The sequence below is a fragment of the Amblyomma americanum genome, chromosome 1 (assembly GCF_052857255.1).
Source record: "Amblyomma americanum isolate KBUSLIRL-KWMA chromosome 1, ASM5285725v1, whole genome shotgun sequence".
Taxonomy (NCBI): Eukaryota; Metazoa; Arthropoda; class Arachnida; order Ixodida; family Ixodidae; genus Amblyomma; species Amblyomma americanum.
In genome coordinates this window covers 262,296,483-262,316,533 of record NC_135497.1, presented here as the reverse complement: position 1 = coordinate 262,316,533, position 20,051 = coordinate 262,296,483, and positions in this window count along the sequence as shown.

The window sequence follows — 20,051 nt, the reverse complement described above, 5'->3', positions numbered from 1 at the left end:
CGGCGGACGTCGTAGACGCCCACGCCCGTTGCGCAGGACTGAAATGCTCCCCACAAAGTCGGAACTGCTAGTTATCCGTAATAACGGATGGACCTGCAGTGCACACAAAGTCCTCCGTGAGCTTAAATCGCCTGTAAGTACCTCAGGCCTGTAAAAGAGTTCGCAAGAAGGAAGAAAAAAAGGTAGTGGTTATGCGATATGTTCACACGCTGTCGCACGGGATTAACACAGTGGGAAGCAAGCATGGGGTAAATGTTCTGTTTCCTACTCCAAACAAAACTAGAAAGAGTGGGAACAGCGGTTCAAAGAAAGCATGAGGGGGGGGGGGGGGGGGGGCAGAAGAAATGCTTTCAACATAAATCATGAAAATAGATATGTTCCGTTTAGAACTGGCACAGTACATCAAATCCTTATGTGCTGTGCCTTTGCCTGCATAGTCCAGACTGGCCGCTGCATTAACGGGCGGCTCATGGAGCACGCTAATTATTTAAAAGAAGAAACCGACTTAGCGAAGCATTGTTCCTCGTGCAAATGCACACCGTTTTTTGATGAGACTGATGTGCTGTTCGTTCATTCTGACCAGCGCATTAGAGAAGTAGCTGAACCCTTTCATATTATCAGAAAAACTAAAGGGTGCGTGAGCACGCCATCCCTCACAATATCTCTTCGAGAAATGAATATACTAAATAATGGGTAGCGGTTTTGCGGAGGCACACGTGCTTTTCAAGCGGTTTTTCCTTTTACCAGCACTAGGAGCTCGTTGACTTTGCGCATGTGCGTTGTTTTTTTGTGTGTGTATACAAATATTAATTCCAATAAGCTCAGATACAAATCGCTTAAAAACGGTTGCGGGATATCATACGATTTCCCTCTGCAATGTAGATTACAAACTTTTTGCAAAGGCTCTTTGAAATCGTCTGCACCTGGTTGTCGCTGACTTAATAGGCACACATCAGGATAGCGGTATCATGAGGCCGCAGCATCCAAACCCATACCCATATTGCACGTGCATTGTTGGAGACAGTGTGAGATGAGACCGGAAAAGTAGCTCAAATTCAAATCGACCTTGCCAAGGCATTTGATAAAGTTCGTCACGATTTCCTGTTTGCCGTCTTAGAGGATGCAAATTTTGCTTACGGGCATAAGATGGTGCTATAAAAAGTCCTACACAAGGCTAATTGTTAACCAAGAGCTAACCAAACCTATTCCATTGAAATTATCTGTTCGCCAAGGCTGTCCATTATCGTTCAGCAAGGCGGAAATTTGGGCGAGTTGGTAAGTGTTCATTTTCGCTCTCAGCGCAACACGAACGGGACACAAGACGAAGGACTAGCACAAACAGGCGCTGTTTGTGCTAGTCATTCGTCTTGTGTCCCGTTCGTGTTGCGCTGAGAACGAAAACTGTCCATTATCGCCTGTGCTCCCTGCCGCTTATCTTGAACCCCTTTGCCTCAGTATTATTAACAGCGCAACTAACCGTGGTTTCTTCCTGGCACAAAGTTAAATTAAGATTTTAGGCTATGCAGATGATGTCGACCTATTTTGTTCTGACAAAAAGACTGTGGTTGAGGCATTACATTCGACTTAACAGTTTTGAGAGTTATCAGGTGCGGCTCTTAATTTAGATAAATCCAAGTGGTTTTGGTTAGGTCATTAGGGTACCCCCCCAAGTCATTTTGGAGGCATAACCTGTGACCGCAGGAACCTTCAGTACCTAGGGCTTCCTCTTCGGCAAATTCGCAACAGTGCTGTCTACTGGGATTCACAGATCATCTCTATGAGGCGACAAACCCATGCTTGGATGGGCAGGGACCTATCATTGTTTGCTCGGCCTCAAGTAAAATTAATAAATGATATTTAAGGAAACAGAATGGCATAGTATCTATCTAATATATCGTTGGACAACTGAACCGGGCCGTAGGGGAAGGGATAAAGGAGGGAGTGAAAGAAGAAAGAGGTGCCGTAGTGAAGGGCTCCGGAATAATTTCGACCACCTGGGGACCTTTAACGTGCACTGACATAGCACAGCACACGGGCGCGATTTGCCTCCATGAAAACACAGCCGCCGCGGTCGCGTTCGAACCCGGAAACTCCGGATCAGTAGCCGAGCGCTCTAACCACTGAGGTACCGCGGCGGGTCAACCTCAACCTGCGGGGCTCAAGTCTGCAAGCTTTTTTATTCGCAAAACTTTTTCTATGTGCTGCAGGTTCTCCACTGTGCGAGGAAGAAAGTGAATTTGATGCACAGAATATTTGCTACATTCGTATGGCGTTCGCAATAGAAACAGATGCGTCGCGATATCCTATGTATTTTTCTGGAGTCTGGTGGAATACGCCTTGTTCACTTATTCCTGCGTCTGCTTCTTTCGCGTTTTTTTCTTGTTCAAATAGGCAAACCGCGTTTTTTAAGTATCTGTGCTTATCAGGCGTCTCAGTGCTCATTTCCATTTCCTGTTCGCACCGACGGGACACACTCGTGAGGGGGATTCCTTAAAGAGGCTGCTGACACTACCAATTTTCTCTCTGTGCGCTTTTCTGTAGCCTACCTGTACAGCCTCTCCAGAAGGCAGATGACTCAGGCGCTTACAGAATATTATATCCTGTGATATTGTATCGGCAACCTTTTCTGGAGTTCCTTGACACCGGTAATTTAAAACATAATAGACGAATATGCATTTTTTTCTGATGGAAAAACATTCTTTTTTAAACTGCACACATCCACGCTGCCTGTGAAGTCATGGCTTCATGCTGAAGAGATTTTAGCGCCACGGACGGTGAATTGCCGTCTGTGCAATACACCAGAGACAATTGACCATTGTTTTATTGTGTAAATTGATTCTATCTTCTAAAGTGAGCATTTAAGAAGGACATTGATATCATACCCTACAGTACCCGTTTTTTTTTTCCTGTGGAGAAAACTGTGATGTGCCATGTGATCTCCTTATGTTCCTGGGACTATTCAGTGTCGTCGAAATCATAGTTTCACCACGTTAGTCAAAATCATAGTTTTGTGAGCAATGCGCTTTGGTGCGGGGAGTACATGCTGCCCTGGAACAGCCACCTATAGCAGCCTCCCCTATCAGGATGCATGTGTGTGTCTCCCAGATTTTTGATGTTTTGGAAGTTGGAGTCGTGCAGGGGTATGGTGGCCTACTATTTTGTGGCGTAAGCATGCTTAGATTTTTCCCTGCGGCACTGTTCCCACCAAACAAAGAAATAAAAGACACTTCGTGGCCTATGCGTCCCGCCCCCTCCTGGCACGCAAGGGCCTTGGTTCGAACTCCGATTACGATTGCCATCATTTTATATTCTTATTTCAAGAATTAAGCGATGTTTCCCAACTGACACTGGACGACGAGCGACGCTGGGTCCTCAGCACAACGAGCTACTACCGCTAATGAGCAAAATACCCTTCAAAGCCAACAACAAGGATGCGGCGGAAAAATCTGGGCAGGCAAAATCTTGCCTCTCCCTTGCCTTCCTAAAAACAGTACGAGCCGTAAGCTTGATTTCGCCATACCAGTAAGAAAAGAACTAGTTTGCACAGACCTTATGATACGGAGGGACGGCTTTGAAATGAGCCAAATGAACCAGAAGGCACCCAGCATGACAGGCTGAATCGGGTGGAAAACACTGGAGTTCTATCTGGGTTGTGCGGGGACACAGGGGCCGGCGCATGCGCTCCTCGCATACACGTGAGCTCCTCTTCCACGAAAGACCAAACACAATCCCTTATGCTTATTGTGGTGTCTGTGCGCGCCGCTGATAGGCACTCTGCGAAGCGCGCATGTGCCGCCGAACGGTTAAAAGCGGAGCATCGCCCACGGCTGTCGGAGAGTTTGAAGGATGCTTCACTCCCGCCATCGGTTGGCCTGGTATTGCACTACCTCCGGGATCGGCTTTGTCTTTAGCGCGTCTTTACTATCCTGTCTTTCTATCCCATCTTTCAACTCTCCTTCTATCTGCACGTGGTAGCGATTAATTGTGACTCGGCTGGAGCCAGTGAGCAGGCCTGTGCACTTTCCTTTTCTTTCTTCCTGGCAACAACAGACAGACAGACGAGCGGTGGCTATTCCGTCCGAGCCACGAACCCAGAAGCATGGGACAATGAATGTTGTTCCGTCGGGAACCTGTCTGCTCCCTGCCACGGCTGTCGGACACATAACACTTATACATTTGCTTTCATGTCGACAAGTGAAGCTGACACAGCTGTGCATCAAAATATCTCGCGGAGTACTCAGAGGGTGGGGGAGGGGGATTTTATGTCCCACCCTTTTTAATCTCTCACTTGTTGGCTTGAAAAATGCTTGCCTCCTACAGTTGAAATCTCCCTTTACGCCGATTACATCTCTATATGCTGTTCCGGACGCAACAGGGTCATTGTGCATTCCCGAATACAGAGGGAAATAGGCTCCTTCGAATCGTATTTAATTCAGCGCTGCCTCGTCATGTGGACAGATAAAAGCTCAGCAATTGCATTTTCGAGGCATGATCTTTCACGCTACGTGCTCAAAGTTGCTGGTACCCCAAAGCCATAAGTTACAAGCCATAAAATCCTAGGGGTTACATGTGACAGGTAACTTTTATGGTCCCCAAATGTACAACAGTTTAAAATAGGGCTCTGTTCTTACGCCTCTATCTTTCGTATGCTCTCCACCGCCAGAAAAGGCTGCTCTACACCTTCATTACTATGGCTGTATGGTGCACTCTGTGAAGGCCTCCTACGCTACAGTCTCCCAGCACTTGAGGGTATCTCACAAACAAATATCAAACTCCTTGAAGCTATGCAAGCTAACGCCTTGAGAATCTGCCTCAGCCTTCCTAAGAACACCTCCACAGTGGGCACTCTAAGAGAGAGAGCAGACGTCTGTCTGCATCAGTACTGCTAACCCTAGGGTTGCTTCGTTCCCAGATGCGGTTCATGGCTCGTGTACCTCACCATCCCCTCGCAGCGCGCAGCACTGAGAAAGTTTAACCTTCTCCCACCACACAACCAGCCCCCTTTCATGACCTCCTTCCCACCTTGGAGGTACACAGCTTGGCAAATCAATACAAGAATTCCAGGCATCAAAAGGGAAACAAACACCCGATCCTGCGCTTAAATATTTTTCTCTTGAACACATTTCTGGATTGCTGCAGTGCGTACCGTCACAACTACACTGATTGCTCCGTCAAAACCGTCTCATCAGCAATTGGCGTCTGGGTTTCTTCAACGCGCACCACAATTTCGGCGTTACTCAGTCACCCCACCTAGACTACTGCTGCCGAGCTGGCTGCTCTGCGAGCAGCATTTACTTAAATTCTTTAACAAGCGCCAAAACGAGGGTTATTTTCAGTGACTCTCGGGTTGCATTACAATTTATACAGTCATCGGGAAACCTTCAGGAGCCCATCATCGATGACTTAAACAGACTTCACTCCGAGGCCTGTGAGCTTGGCGACCGTGTTGTGTTGCAGTGGTTACCCGCTCACTGTGGCCTTGCAGGCAACGATCACGCTGACTGTGTAGCGAAATCAGCGCATGGCGACACCACCTTGCTCATAACTATATCATTTTCTCGCAGTGATGGTGCGAGGCTTCTAACTACAAAATCCTGGCAGACGCAACGCTCTTTGTGGTGTGATCCACAGCATCAGTACAGACACCTTCTTCGTATCAACCCCACTTGTGACTTCCGCATGACACGCAATATAGCTAGACGTGATCAGAATTGCCTCCGTCGAATTCGCCTGGACGTTGCCTTCACTAAATCCTATTTACATAAAATTGATGCATCAAGTTGCCCTCTGTGCCCCACATGCGGTGTGCCCGAGGATCTTCCACATTTGATCTCCCGCTGCCCAGTTTTCAAAAATCATCGTAAGGCATTTTAATTGCTTTAGGACTCCGATAGGATGGGCCCGCGCGCGGTGCGTGCGTGCGTGTGTGTGTGTGTGTGTGTGTGTGTGTGTGTGTGTGTGTGTGTGTGTGTGTGTGTGTGTGTGTGTGTGTGTGTGTGTGTGTGTGTGTGTGTGTGTGTGTGTGTGTGTGTGTGTGTGTGTGTGTGTGTGTGTGTGTGTGTGTGTGTGTGTGTGTGTGTGTGTGTGTGTGTGTGTGTGTGTGTGTGTGTGTGTGTGTGTGTGTGTGTGTGTGTGTGTGTGTGTGTGTCCACACACACACAAAGGCAGTATTCTCGGTCCCCTCCTATTTGTTCTTTACATAAATGACATCTTTTCCACTATAAGCGAGGTACAATGGATCGGATATGCAGATGATACCGCGCTCTTCATTACCAGAGATAACCCAAACAATTTGATACACACAGCAAATATAGCATTACAGTTTGTTAAGCGTTGGTCTGAAAATAACTTCCTGAGAATAATGCAAAAAAGACTCAAGCAATACTTTTTCGTGCTAGAAACACCACTGTCACTCCCACAGAAAAGCTATGTCTAGCAAATGATGAAATTGATATACGAACGCACGTTAAATCACTTGTGTCTTTTTCTCAAAAAACCTAACCTGGAATAAGCACATTGAACACGTTTGCTACAAATAAACAGAATCGCGGAAATATTGAGCACGAATCGGCATATATTACCTACAAAAGTAAAAAAGATGGTGTACAACGCCTTATTTTTATCTCCACTTAATTATTGTCATCTGGTATGGGCAACCGCATCCAAAGAAAACATTCATAAATTAAAAATATGTAAAAAACGCGCAATTTGAGCCATTGCGAATATTTCATACCGTGATCATACGTCCGCATACTTCGCATCCTATGGCATACTTCCAATTGAAACCATGTATTCGTTCCGCCTTCTTTGAAAGTACAAGACTGCTGTTCGCACTAATAATCACTATTTTCTTCAGCTATTCAACCTTGACACGCGCAGTCATAGCCATAACATCAGACACAATAATTCATGGGTCGAACGTTTCTGCCGCACAACATATCGCAATCAATCTTTATCGTACCACATCGCCGTCCTCTTGAACGCACTCAGTCACGTTGGTGTTGATACAAATACAGAATCTGCACGCTCACTGTTCAAAAAATTAGATCGTAATGCATCCGCTTTCTGTTAATACCCTCACCATTGTCTATGGCTTCATTTCTTATCCTCCGCTGCGCTATTGCCCTCCTGTCTGATTTCATATCGCTTCCTTTTTTCTTTATATCGTGCAGCTAACGACATTTTTGCTTACATATTGCTGCAACTATGCCCTGTACCACGTGCATTGTATTATGTCAGCCGCTTACTTTCTGCACCTCATGTATAAAACCCTGACATTGTCGTACATATGTATATATCTTGTACAATGCTTGTTGCCGCATAGAGCGTCCTTTGTTTATTTTTCTTGAATTGCTGCTGAACTGTACCCAAGGGGGGCCGGGCTTCGTCAAGCTGCGCATGTGCAGCTTTTTTTCGTTGCCCCCTTTCTTCCTATCGGAGAAAAATAAATTTGACTTTGACTTTGACTTAACCAATGAGAGACGGATTACTATTCATAAGTTCTTCATGAATACATCTGTGTAGTAGTGCAAAATGAGTCAATTCACAGGTGCCATTGACATAATAACAGTCACAAACATACAATGGCATGCTGTCAAAAAGCCTCCCTTCTGCCTGATGTGTAGTTACGAAATTCAGTTTTGATGACAAGAAATGCGCAGTGAGTGGCTGCCTCGACGTGGACACCTCATTCGCACCTTCAGGGAATGGCTTGAGGAGAGATTGTATGGTGGCCGTGGTTGAGAACACATGACAAGCTACATATGTCTCCACCAAGGAGAACGCAGGCCTGATTGTTTCCGGTTAGGTTGTCCACCACACCCCTCAGCCACCGCCAGCGAAAGCCTTGTGATCGACGCTAGGATGTGTGATTGGCCTCCACTGTCCTGGCCGAGATGACCTCGGGTCGCGTTTGAGCTGGACTTTTTTTACAGCCCGGAAAAGGCGGACTCCAACGACTAAGTATTCGGCCGCGGACCAGTCGTCACGTGGAATCGATTCGCTTCAACTCGGTGAGACTCTCGCTCTCGCGCAGAGGCAGAAAAGGCGCACGAACGCGTTGCAGCAGCGGCACATGGCACTCTGCGGCCGACCGCGCACAGCCGCCACTCCTCTGTGGTGCCATGCTAGAAAGGCATCGACACGCAAGAATTTGTGTCCAAATAGGTCGCGGGATATTCCGCGGGAGACAAGGTTAGCACCAAACATACGCAACACGAGTCGCCAGAAGATTGTGGCGAAGACACATTCAAAAAGCGGGTGCTGCTTTTTTCCACGAGACCGTGTTGCGGCCATTGCGCTTAGGCAGCCACGCCCCATGCCGAAGTGCAGTCAACCACAGGCAGAACCGGCCAGCCCCGCAGGCAGCCAAAGTGGCGCACCTGCTTGCGCGGGGTCAATTGTTCTTCACTTTCTTGCTATACGGCCGGGGGCCAGGAGCTCGCATATACGGGAAGTGGGTGCAGAGAATACCTCGTTATAAAAGGTCTAATTCACATTGTCTCTATAAACGACTGGGAGGAGAGTAAAGATCATGCAAGCGCAAGGACGGGTAAATGAGTACGCTCGTGCCAGCTGTGTAGACTTCATGCTTTCCTTGCGAACATGCACTGAGTGTCGAGTTATGTTAAATAATTTCTTTCTAAATTCACTTTTATTTCTAGTGTAACGAATCCAAAAGTCAGAGATGGCATCGAGTTAATGATACTGCGTATGTCTTTTAAATTATGTCCTTAATAAATGTTATTTCAAGGTAAAAAACAAAAAAAAAAACAAAATTAGCCGCGGTTCCACTACTGCTGAACCTGGTTAGACCGCGATAGCTGTGGTGTATCGCGCAAGTGGTGTATCGACTCAATTGATCATAAAATGCTCTTGCAAAAATTATAAATCGATGGGATACGTATCATTGCTGCTGATTTATTAAGAAGTTATTTAACGAATCTAAGAAATTTGTTCAGGTAAACTCTACTTCTTCTGACACTTTGCCTTTAACAAAAAGTGTACCTCAGGGCTCAAAACTGGGTGCACTATTGTTCCTGATATACGTAAATGACATTGTACGAATACCTGACTTGTCTGGCATCCTTTATATCCACTGCCCCAGCTCAGGTACTTCAGTGTCGATGGCAGATGCCAGGGCTAACAAAAATCTTTTCCTTCCTTTTTGCTATCATTTTAATAAAAACCACTACCACCACCACGGATACCTGACTCACCAGACTTGGCAATGTATGCCGATGATACCAAAGTATTTTTTACATCCAATGATATTTCTTAATAATAATTGGTTTTGGGGGAAAGGAAATGGTGCAGTATCTGTCTCATATATCGTAGGACACCTGAACCGCGCCGTAAGGGAAGGAATAAAGGAGGAAGTGAAAGAAGAAAGGAAGAGAGAGGGGCCATAGTCGAGGGCTCCGGAATAATTTCGACCACCTGGGGATCTTTAACGTGCACTGACATCGCACAGCACACGGGTGCCTTAGCGTTTTTCCTCCATAAAAACGCAGCCGCCGCGGTCGGGTTCGAACCCGGGAACTCCGGATCAGTAACATTAGAGAGTTTTAGTTTCACGTACGTAGAGGCTTCACGTACGTAGAGATCTTACGGGTGACCAGTGCGCATGCGCAGAACGCAAAGGGTATGCGCGAGTCTCACGTACGTACGTGAGATTCGGATTTTTACGTTGCGGTCTTTGCGTTGCTTGCGTACATAGCGTTGACAAACATGGCGGCACCCTGCCCGCCGCTTCACGGCGATAACAGCTTCGTCGCTAATCCCTCGAGGCGATATGGTGTTCTAAACTGCTGTATTCGCCTTCGATTTGCCCATTCTTACCCTCGCATAAGGTTTCAAGCGACAAATAGCTTTTGTTTTTCAGACAGAAGGGCGATTTTTCAGCTGCTAAGCCTGACGAAGTAGCGTTGGTCCGTCGTCATAGCAACGGTCTCGCTATGAATGGCTTCGCTTAATGACTTGTCTTGGATGATTTTGGCTACAACCAGTGTCTGTGTTTTTTAGTAGATGGTGCTAGGCGTAACGCGCGGCGTGTTTCGCGTACGTGTAACTATAAGGGTTTCAAACCACCTGCGTGCAGACTACGTAGACTTGTCACGTTTGCGTACGTGAACCCTCTACGTACGTGAAACTAAAACTCTCTATTGGTTTGTCACAACTAGTTTTTGGGCAAAGGAAATGGCGCAGTACCTCTCTCACATATCGCGGTCGGGTCCAATGATATTTAATAATAATAATTAGTTTTTGTGGAAAGGAAATGGCGCAGTATCTGTCTCATATATTGTTGGACACCTGAACCGCGCCGTAATAATAATAATTGGGTTTGGGGGAAAGGAAACGGCGCAGTATCTGTCTCATATATCGTTGGACACCTGAACCGCACCGTAAGGGAAGGGATAAAGGAGGGAGTGAAAGCAGAAAGGAAGGAAGAGGTGCCGTAGTGGAGGGCTCCGGAATAATTTCGACCACCTGGGGATCTTTAACGTGCACTGACATCGCATAGCACAGAGTGTAATGAATCCAAAAGTCAGAGATGGCATCGAGTTAATGATACTGCGTATGTCTTTTAAATTATGTCCTTAATAAATGTTATTTCAAGGTAAAAAACAAAAAAAAAACAAAATTAGCTGCGGTTCAACTACTGCTGAACCTGGTTAGACCGCGATAGCTGTGGTGTATCGCGCAAGTGGTGTATCGACTCAATTGATCATAAAATGCTCTTACAAAAATTAGAAATCGACGGGATACGTGTCATTGCTGGTGATTTATTAAGAAGTTATTTAACGGGAAGAGATAAGGGAGGGAGTGAACGAAGAAAGGAAGAATGAGGTGCCGTCGTGGAGGGCTCCGGAATAATTTCGACCACCTGGGGATCTTTAACGTGCACCGACACCGCACAGCACACGGGCGCCTTAGCGTTTTTCCTCCATAAAAACGCAGCCGCCGCGGTCGGGTTCGAACCCGGGAACTCCGGATCAGTAGTTGAGCGCCCTAACCACTGAGCCACCGCTGCGGGGTATCCAATGATATTTCCGAACTTGGTTTTAGGGCAAATACTTATCCAAATCGTCTGTCAGAATGGCTGAGCAGAAACAGCCTGGAACTCGATACAGCAAAAACAACGTGCCCCGCCGCGGTGGCTCAGTGGTTAGGGCGCTCGACTACTGATCCGGAGTTCCCGGGTTCGAACCCGACCGCGGCGGCTGCGTTTTTATGGAGGAAAAACGCTAAGGCGCCCGTGTGCTGTGCGATGTCCGTGCACGTTAAAGTTCCCCAGGTGGTCGAAATTATTCCGGAGCCCTCCACTACGGCACCTCCTTCTTCCTTTCTTCTTTCACTCCCTCCCTTATCTCTTCCCTTACGGCGCGGCTCAGGTGTCCAACGATATATGAGACAGATACTGCGCCATTTCCTTTCCCCAAAAAACCAATTATAATACAACATACATTTTATTCAGGTCTCGTAACAAAAACATGCATAGCGACATTAACTTATATTTTAATTACAAGGAAATTACCCGCATTAAGGAACAAAAATTCTTAGGAGTATGGTTTGATGAACATTTATCGTGGAGTTTACTTATATGCAGGTTATAAAAGGATCTTTCTAAATGCGTAGTTATTATTAAAAGAATAGCCCACCTAATTCCTCTTTGGCTCAAACAACAGTTATACAATGCCCTTTTTTATTCAAAGCTCTGCTATGGGATCCTGGTATGGGAACAACAACAACAAACTACTACAATAAGTTAATTCTTTTACAAAAACGCATTCTTCTTATATACAGCAATTACCATGGTCGTTACGCAGATCTTGCAACCACTCACTTCTTCGCGCAGAAAAAATTTATTTGAAGAAACTGCTGCTTACAGAAAAAATTCAATCCAGATAAATCTCGGCACCTTCTGCGGCGAAACATCCGACACAAGCCGAAAACAAGAACAAATTATGGAAAGCAGACATTTTTACATCAGTCAACTGAAATATTAAACAAGGTTGAGCAACTGTTAGACTTAGCGCTCCGTCGGGTACTTTCAAAAACGAGTTAACCGCATTGCTACTAGCCGATGTTTCCTTTTCTTGATGAATGTCATTCTGTTCCATTTCTGTGTGTTTTCATGTACGTACATCCGCTCACAAAATGAATATATACAGTGCAGTTGTGCTATGTGTGCATTGTGGCTGTGTAGTGCGTATTACAAGTGTAATATGTTTGTACTCATGTAAATACTGTACTTTTGCCTTTTATATGTATTTCTTTCTCTTATCGCTGCTGTCGAAACTGTTTAGTGTAGGGGGCTGGGACCTTTCATCAGGTCATTAGTACCTTTAGTCCCAGTCTCCGCTCGCTATGACGAGGAAATAAATTTCATTCATTCATTCATTCATTCATTCATTCATTCATTCATTCATTCATTCATTCATTCAAGTAGACGCCGCTTGGCCTCTGTAAGGTTGTGTGCGTCCCGCACACTGGATAGGCAACGCGCCCACCCTGCCAGGTGGCGGTTAAATCAATGGTTAATCGTGAGAGGTTGGTCACCCAATGAACGCAGCAGCCTGTAGCTGCAGTGCCGCGTGTCTGCCACAACATTTTCAGCGCTAATGCATGCAGCCCACATCTCTCTCTCGGCACCGCCTCGTATCTAAAAGCGTGACTGAGGTGTCCACTGGCCCAGGCAGCCAGTTATGCGCCTTTATTTCCTCAAAATCATCGGTCTAGAACTTTGTCAATGCTAGCGCCAATGAACAAAAAAATGCCGATGCTCTATAACATCAGTGACGCGTTCCTGCTACAACGTTGTGATTCCCAACGCATGCTGCGCACATCTGTCACTACAACCACGTAGCTTAAAGGTGGTGGTAGTGGTTTTATTAAGAATAATAGTAAAAAGGAAGGAAAAGATTTTTGCTAGCCTCGGCATCTGCCATCGATACTGAAGCACCTGAGCTGGGGCAGCGGAAATAAAGGATAGCAGGCAGACTGGAGAAATTAAATAAAAGAGGTGAGGGGACAGGAATAGAGGACAGGGGGAGAAGTAATATGTACAAACTATTTACACAATAAGAAATGTGTCCAGGTTGTGCGCGTGATTAGTTCATGATGGAGCAATAAAAACACACGCGCACAGGTATGCGCCTTTCCTTTGCTCTTAAAGAAAATTGAAGATTGGTTCTTGAATAATAATAATAATAATAATAATAATAATAATAATAATAATAATAATAATAATAATAATAATAATAATAATAATAATAATAATAATAATAATAATAATAATAATAATAATAATAATAATAATAATATTAATAATAATAATAATAATAATAATAATAATAATTGGTTTTGAGGGAAAGGAAATCGCGCAGTATCTGTCTCACAAATCGGCTTACACCTGAACCGCGCCGCAAGGGCATGGATAAAGGAGCGAGTGAAAGAAGAAAGGAAGAAAGAGGTGCCGTAGTGGAGGGCTGCGGAATAATTTCGACCACCTGGGGATCTTTAACGTGCACTGACATCGCGCAGCACACGGGCGCCGTAGCGTTTCACCTCTATCAAAAAGACTGGTTTTTAAAATTCGTGTTCAGTAAAGAAAATGGTGCAGTAACTTCCTCACATATATCGGTAGACGCCCGAACCGACGCTGTAAGGAAAGGATAAACGTGGTTGGGCTGAAGGTCAAACAACTACCTACGCGAAACGTGCCGCCGCTATAGCCCAGTGTAGCTTTCGCTTCAATCCCTATAGCAGCTTTTTTTTTTAAATAGCCCCCCCCCCCCCCCCCCCGGTTCGGTTCTACGTAAATAGGAAGGCTAAGTTAAGCGATACGTCTTTTCAAATATGTGATCCAGAAAATGCGCAATGTCTTCTGTTGTACACTTGTTATTTTGTGGTCGTACATTTAATAGCGCGCGTGATGGAAATACTTTGACGTGGCGTGCGGCATACTTCCGCACATGGTAATAACGACTCAGAAACCATTAAGGTCGTTTATTCTTCAGCGCACTAGTTCGCAGCGCGATGGAAGCTTGCAGGAGGAGAGCTTACTCAAGCCTGCTGGTTGCACACACTCGAGAGCCAACCTGACACGTTCAGACGCTTTCGTCTGGTAGACTTCAGTCCAGTGCGAAAATATGAGATGGACCCCAGTGGCGCCCGCGTCATCGTTTAGAACCTCACTTATGAAAAAAACGTGAAACAGATCGCTGATATCAATTCACTACCCTTAAAAACGAAGCCGTTGTGGTTGTGTTCTTGGCCGTATATGAAAGTCAAATACACGCAAGTTGCCTATAGTCACGTGATTCGTTGGAATGACTACTGCACAACTTTCTTCAGGATCGATAATCTTCTAAGTCTTCATGGAGCCGGACTAGCAACTTTTGTGCAAGGGCAGTACAGTGGGCGCCCTTCGGTGGCTGCAACGTTGGCGAGAGTCCAGTGAGTGCAGGCTGCGCCGTCACAAAATTTTGTGCGCGAACCGGCTGTTCGAACGCGTTATTGCCCCGGAACGTTTGTCTGCTTGCTGGGGCTAGAAGACCCATCATCGAGTTTCTAAGTGCTACCAAGTGGGAAAGCTGGCGCCGCGGTCTATCCGAGTTTCTGCAAAGGCACTTCGTCCACCATAGCAATTACGGGAAGACAGCGGTACTCTACTTCTTTTGGCTATTAACATAGCTACGAGTGCAGAAATACAATTTTATGAGGCATATATTTTAAGGAAGCGTTGTTTTGCAATCAGGATGTAATAATTTATGCTTACTGCATATTGCAATTAATGGGCAGGAAAGAACGCCTTAAACGAGCACCGAATTTGCCTATGGTGAGAAAGTGTTTTCTCTTGATGCTGCAACATGTAGCTAACCGTGAAAAATAATTTTGTGCGTTAAACGGCAAACTTTTTAGAACAATTTTTTTTTCAGAAATGCTGTTGCGCCTAAAATAATACACAATAGAAGCTTCCAATTTTGCATTCCACCAAACAAACGTTTCATTCTTATCGTCTGCTGTTGAGGAATCCAGCCCCATGTTCGTGTGCAGGCTATGGTTAGTGTGTGCCATGAAAAACTTCCCGAACCTAGGTTTCGATGAGAACATAGTTTGCATGTGCTAAGTGCCGGCTCTCACAATGTCCTGGCGCTACGCTTTAAGATTTTGAAAAGAAAAACATGAATTAGGAAGCGGAACCCAGTCCTACAAGTAAGTAACAGCCGCGTTCATGACATGTACAACATGCGAGTATTGACGTGAATTATTCCATAAAGTGGAAGTCGTTCTTGCATGCAATATGCGGTCACCGCCGGTCTTCGAAATGAAGCAAAGGCAACATAAGTTGAGCCTGTCGAAGTGCTTCGCGCTTTTAAAAAGTAAGTGTCTGCGAGGCTCCTACCAGAATATAATAATAATAATAATAATAATAATAATAATAATAATAATAATAATAATAATAATAATAATAATAATAATAATAATAATAATAATAATAATTGGTTTTTGGGCGGGAAAGGAAATGGCGCAGTCTCTGTCTCATTTATCGTTGGACACCTGAACCGCGCCGTAAGGAAAGGGATAAGGGAGGGAGTGATAGGAAAAAGGAAGAGATAGGTGCCGTAATGGAGGGCTCCGGAATAATTTCGACCACCTGGGGATCTTTAACGTGCACTGACATCGCACAGCACACGGGCGCCTTAGCGTTTTTCCTCCATAAAAACGCAGCCGCCGCGGTCGGGTTCGAACCCGGGAACTCCGGATCAGTAGTCGAGTGCCCATAACACCACCTCTTAATTCCGCGCAAGTTGCAACGCCTGATTCTCATATTAATTTTCTTATTTAGTGTAACAGCGCACATCGTGAACCCAGGTTGCCGTCATACACACTGAAATGTGTACACTAGGTGCCCCTGGTGGCTCTGACTCGGTTCAACCAACGACCCTTCGAGGCCTATGGGTTGCGTCGCCTCCGGGCACCCAGATGTCCTAGGTTCGAACTCCTATAACGTTTATTTTCTTTTTCTATATTCTTACCTCAGCAATTTTGGGATTTTAAACGGTAAGTGGTTAGGGCGCTCGGCAACTGATCCGGAGTTCCCTGGTTCGAACCCGGCCGCGGCCATACTAAATTTCGCCCGCGGGAGAGTTCACGTCCCTGCATTTCGCATATTGAACTCCCTCGCCGCACACCCTCCCCGCCACATGGAGCTCATAGGGGTGCCTCCCCACTCCGGGAATCCCGGAAACGAGGCTGCCAACACTTTAGACCGAGGTTCTCTCAACCGGATACCGGCGGCCTACGATCTGGGGTTCTCACGGGAGCGCATGCATTCCTTCAGTGAACTGACGCAGGCCTGCAAAGCCGAGCGTCGGCTGTACTCCCCACCCCATCCCTCCCTCGACATTTATCATCAGACACTTTGGAGGCGGCTCCAAACACGCACCTTACCCTCCCCTTATATACGCTCGCGCTATCACCAAGTCCACACAAACCCCTCCTGTACCCTCTGCCACCTCCCCAAAGCCACTCTCGATCATATCCTTTTCCTCTGCCCGGCGAATCCTCCCCCGCGGGGCCTGGAGAACCATAGCACTTGGGAGGCTTGGGAGACCCTGCTGCGCTCCGAGGACCCGGCCAAGTAAGCCATCGCCACAGGCCGGGCTGCCAGCATTATGAGCCTCCGGGACATGAACCTTTGAGTGCAGTGGGGCCGTGCGGGGGCCCAAGGACCTGCGCATCCTAAACTCCCCTGTATGTAATAAAGTTTCCACCACCACCACCGCGACGGCTGCGTTTTTATGCAGGCAAAACGCTAAGGCGCCCGTGTGCTGTGCGATGTCAGTGCACGTTAAAGATCCCCAGGTGGTCGAAATTATTCCGGAGCCCTCCACTGAGCACATTTTCTTCCCTTTTCTTCCACTCCCTCCTTTATTCCTTCCCTTACGGCGCGGTTCAGGTGTCCAAAGATATATGAGACAGATACTGTGCCATTTCCTTTCCCCCTAAAACCAATTATTATTATTATTATTATTATTATTATTATTATTATTATTATTATTATTATTATTCCATTAAAGCTGTCGCTGTAATAATAATAATTGGTTTTTGGGGAAGGACATGGCGCAGTATCTGTCTCATATATCGTTGGACACCTGAACCGCGCCGTAAGGGAAGGGATAAAGGAGGGAGTGAAAGAAGAAATTAATAGAGAGGTGCCGTAGTGGAGGGCTCCGGAATAATTTCGACCACCTGGGGATCTTTAACGTGCACTGACATCGCACAGCACACGGGCGTCTTAGCGTTTTTCCTCCATAAAAACGCAGCCGCCGCGGTCGGGTTTGATCCCGGGAACTCCGGATCAGTAGTCGAGCGCCCTCACCACTCAGCCACCGCGGCGGGTCTTTCCTCAAAAACCAATTTGCAATTTGCAATTTACTCTTTATTTCTTCTTTCCCTCCCTCCTCTATCATTTCCGTTACCTCGCGATTGGGGTATCTATCAGGATGTGGCATTTACTGCGCCGCATCCTTTCCTCAAATTGCCAAACATAGCAAGTCAGCCGCCGGTGTTCAATGGGTTCTTTGGAGTTGACAATTTTGTAGAGCCTATTGATCTTCACGAAAGGAAAGGCGCACAAATGGCTCCCTGGTTCATTGGACACATCAATATCGCTTCTAGGTACAATCAGCGTCAAATGAAAAGCGAACAAGAGAATCGAAACGCAGGCTGCAAAACTGTAAGATATTACATAAGGGAGGCAAATTACTAGAGCGGTTGATATTCGTATCGAGGGCGCAAAGACCGCTCTTTGGAAGTGTTAACAGGCCACGCTTTTATTTCCTCTCCAGCCGCTAATATTTTTTATTGTTTGTGCTCTCGTTTCGGTTTCTTTGTTCGAGTGTAATTTGACGCTAGCGGTACATGGCATCGGTGACCAACTGCAAAAAGGTGGTTTAATTGCAGTGGTTAAGGTGCTCGTCTACTGAGCCGGCGTACCCGCGGGTTCCTACCCCGACCGCGGCTGCCGCGCTTCGATCGAGGCGAATCACAAAAGGCCGTGTGCTCTGCGATGTCAGTGCACGTTAAAGATCCCAAGGTGGTCAAAATTATTCCGGAGCCCTCCATTACAGCCCCTCTTACTTCCTTCTTTCACTCCCTCATTTCCCCTTCCCTTACGGCGCGGTTCAGGTGTCCGCCAATATATGAGACTGATGCTGCGCCATTTCCTTTCTCCAATTATTATTATTATTAATATTATTATTATTATTATTATTTTTTTTTTTTTTTTGCATTCCACGCACCGAATATGCAGCGCGCCGCATGTTTGAGCGCTAACCCCTTATCGCTACCCGAACAACTGCCATCCGTGAACACTGGATCTGAACACGGGAATCGATGTGAAAAACGAACTGCTAGAGCACGTAGTTCGCATTTGGCCTAAATACGCAAATCGACCATCATTTTTTTCCTCTGACATCAATTTGCGTCTCAGATAACGGGCTATCAGTGAAGGGTTATCAGTACGCACACCTCGGAGTAATTTTTATTTGCATCCACTTGGAATTAACAGGTGTTATATCCCTTCATAATGAGCACTACGTTTATCTCATGAATAAGGCAGGCAGTTGGGCATATGGTAAATGTACATCTTGGAAGTAAACGCAAAAGAACAGACCACAGAACACACTGAAATACAGACGACACACAGCGCCTGTGTGCCGTCTGCGTTATTCGTGTGTTCTGTGGAAAATTTAAATTTTTCGCGCCGTTCGACAAGATGAATTGTAATCAAATTTCAGGAAAATGCTTCGAAGCGCAAACGCATGAAAACAGGCAATGAAGGGTACACTACCATATAAAAATTTACGCGTTGTTTTAGGCTTCTGTTTTCCAACTCAATAAAAAAGACAATGTAATCTTTCTTGTGCATGACAACGGGATTTAAAGGGCACTGATTTGGTCATCCTTGCTGATTGTGTGTTTCAGCATAAACACGACAACCGCAATCAGGACGGTGCGGAACTGTGAGCACATTGATTAGCGAGGACGTGATGCGCGAAGGTTAAGCAAACGACTACTGAAGAGGCCGCCTTATCGCAGGGAGTGAGCGATATATCAGGAAGGGGCCAAAGAGGATGAGTCGTCCTGGAAGGAATCCGGCTGGAAGCGCTGATCAAAAGTTGTTTGAAAGTATTCGTGCTACGCGCTTAATGGTGGAAGGAGGGAAACTGAACGGACGAAAGAACAAACGTGTCTCGATGCAATCGAATATAAACATACTCTCGTTTCTGTAAGTGATGGTGTCCCGCCGATGGTAAACGGAAGCCGTGTCAGTGTGCGCTGTAAGAACAACAGCCCTAGCAATTATAGCACTGATGGCAACAACAATAACTGATCCGGAGTTCCCGGGTTCGAACCCGACTGCGGCGGCTGCGTTTTTATGGAGGAAAAACGCAAAGGCGCCCGTGTACTGTGCGATCTCAGTTTAGGTTAAAGATCCCCAGGTGGTCGAAATTATTCCGGAGCCCTCCACTACGGCACCTCTTTCTTCCTTCTTTCACTCCTTCCTTTATCCCGTTCCTTACGGCGCGGTTCAGGTGTCCGCCGATATATGAGACAGATACTGTGCCATTTCCTTTCCCCAAAAACCTTTTATTATAATAATTATTATTATTAACCGCAATAAATGCAAAATTTTTGAGGATATATTTTCTACTGTTGCTCATCGGAAGATTAGGCTTAATCACAGAAATGATGTTTGATGCAGGTTCAGAGCATAATCTCTGTTTCCAAATCTCTCTATAATCGGCCTACACGGCCGGTTAAAATTTCTTTCGCATCTACAGCGTGCACAGGTATCGTCAATTAAGACACGACGGTCCCGAGCACACGCTTGATGAACGCACCGACGCCCTAAACCCTGCGTGCTGTGTACCTGCGCTTCTTTCTCTCTCTCTCTCTTCCTTTATAAACATTTGTCACTTCCCTCGCGGCGCGGCTCAGGAGCCCGACCATCGTGAGGCCAGTTCATTATGTCCCAA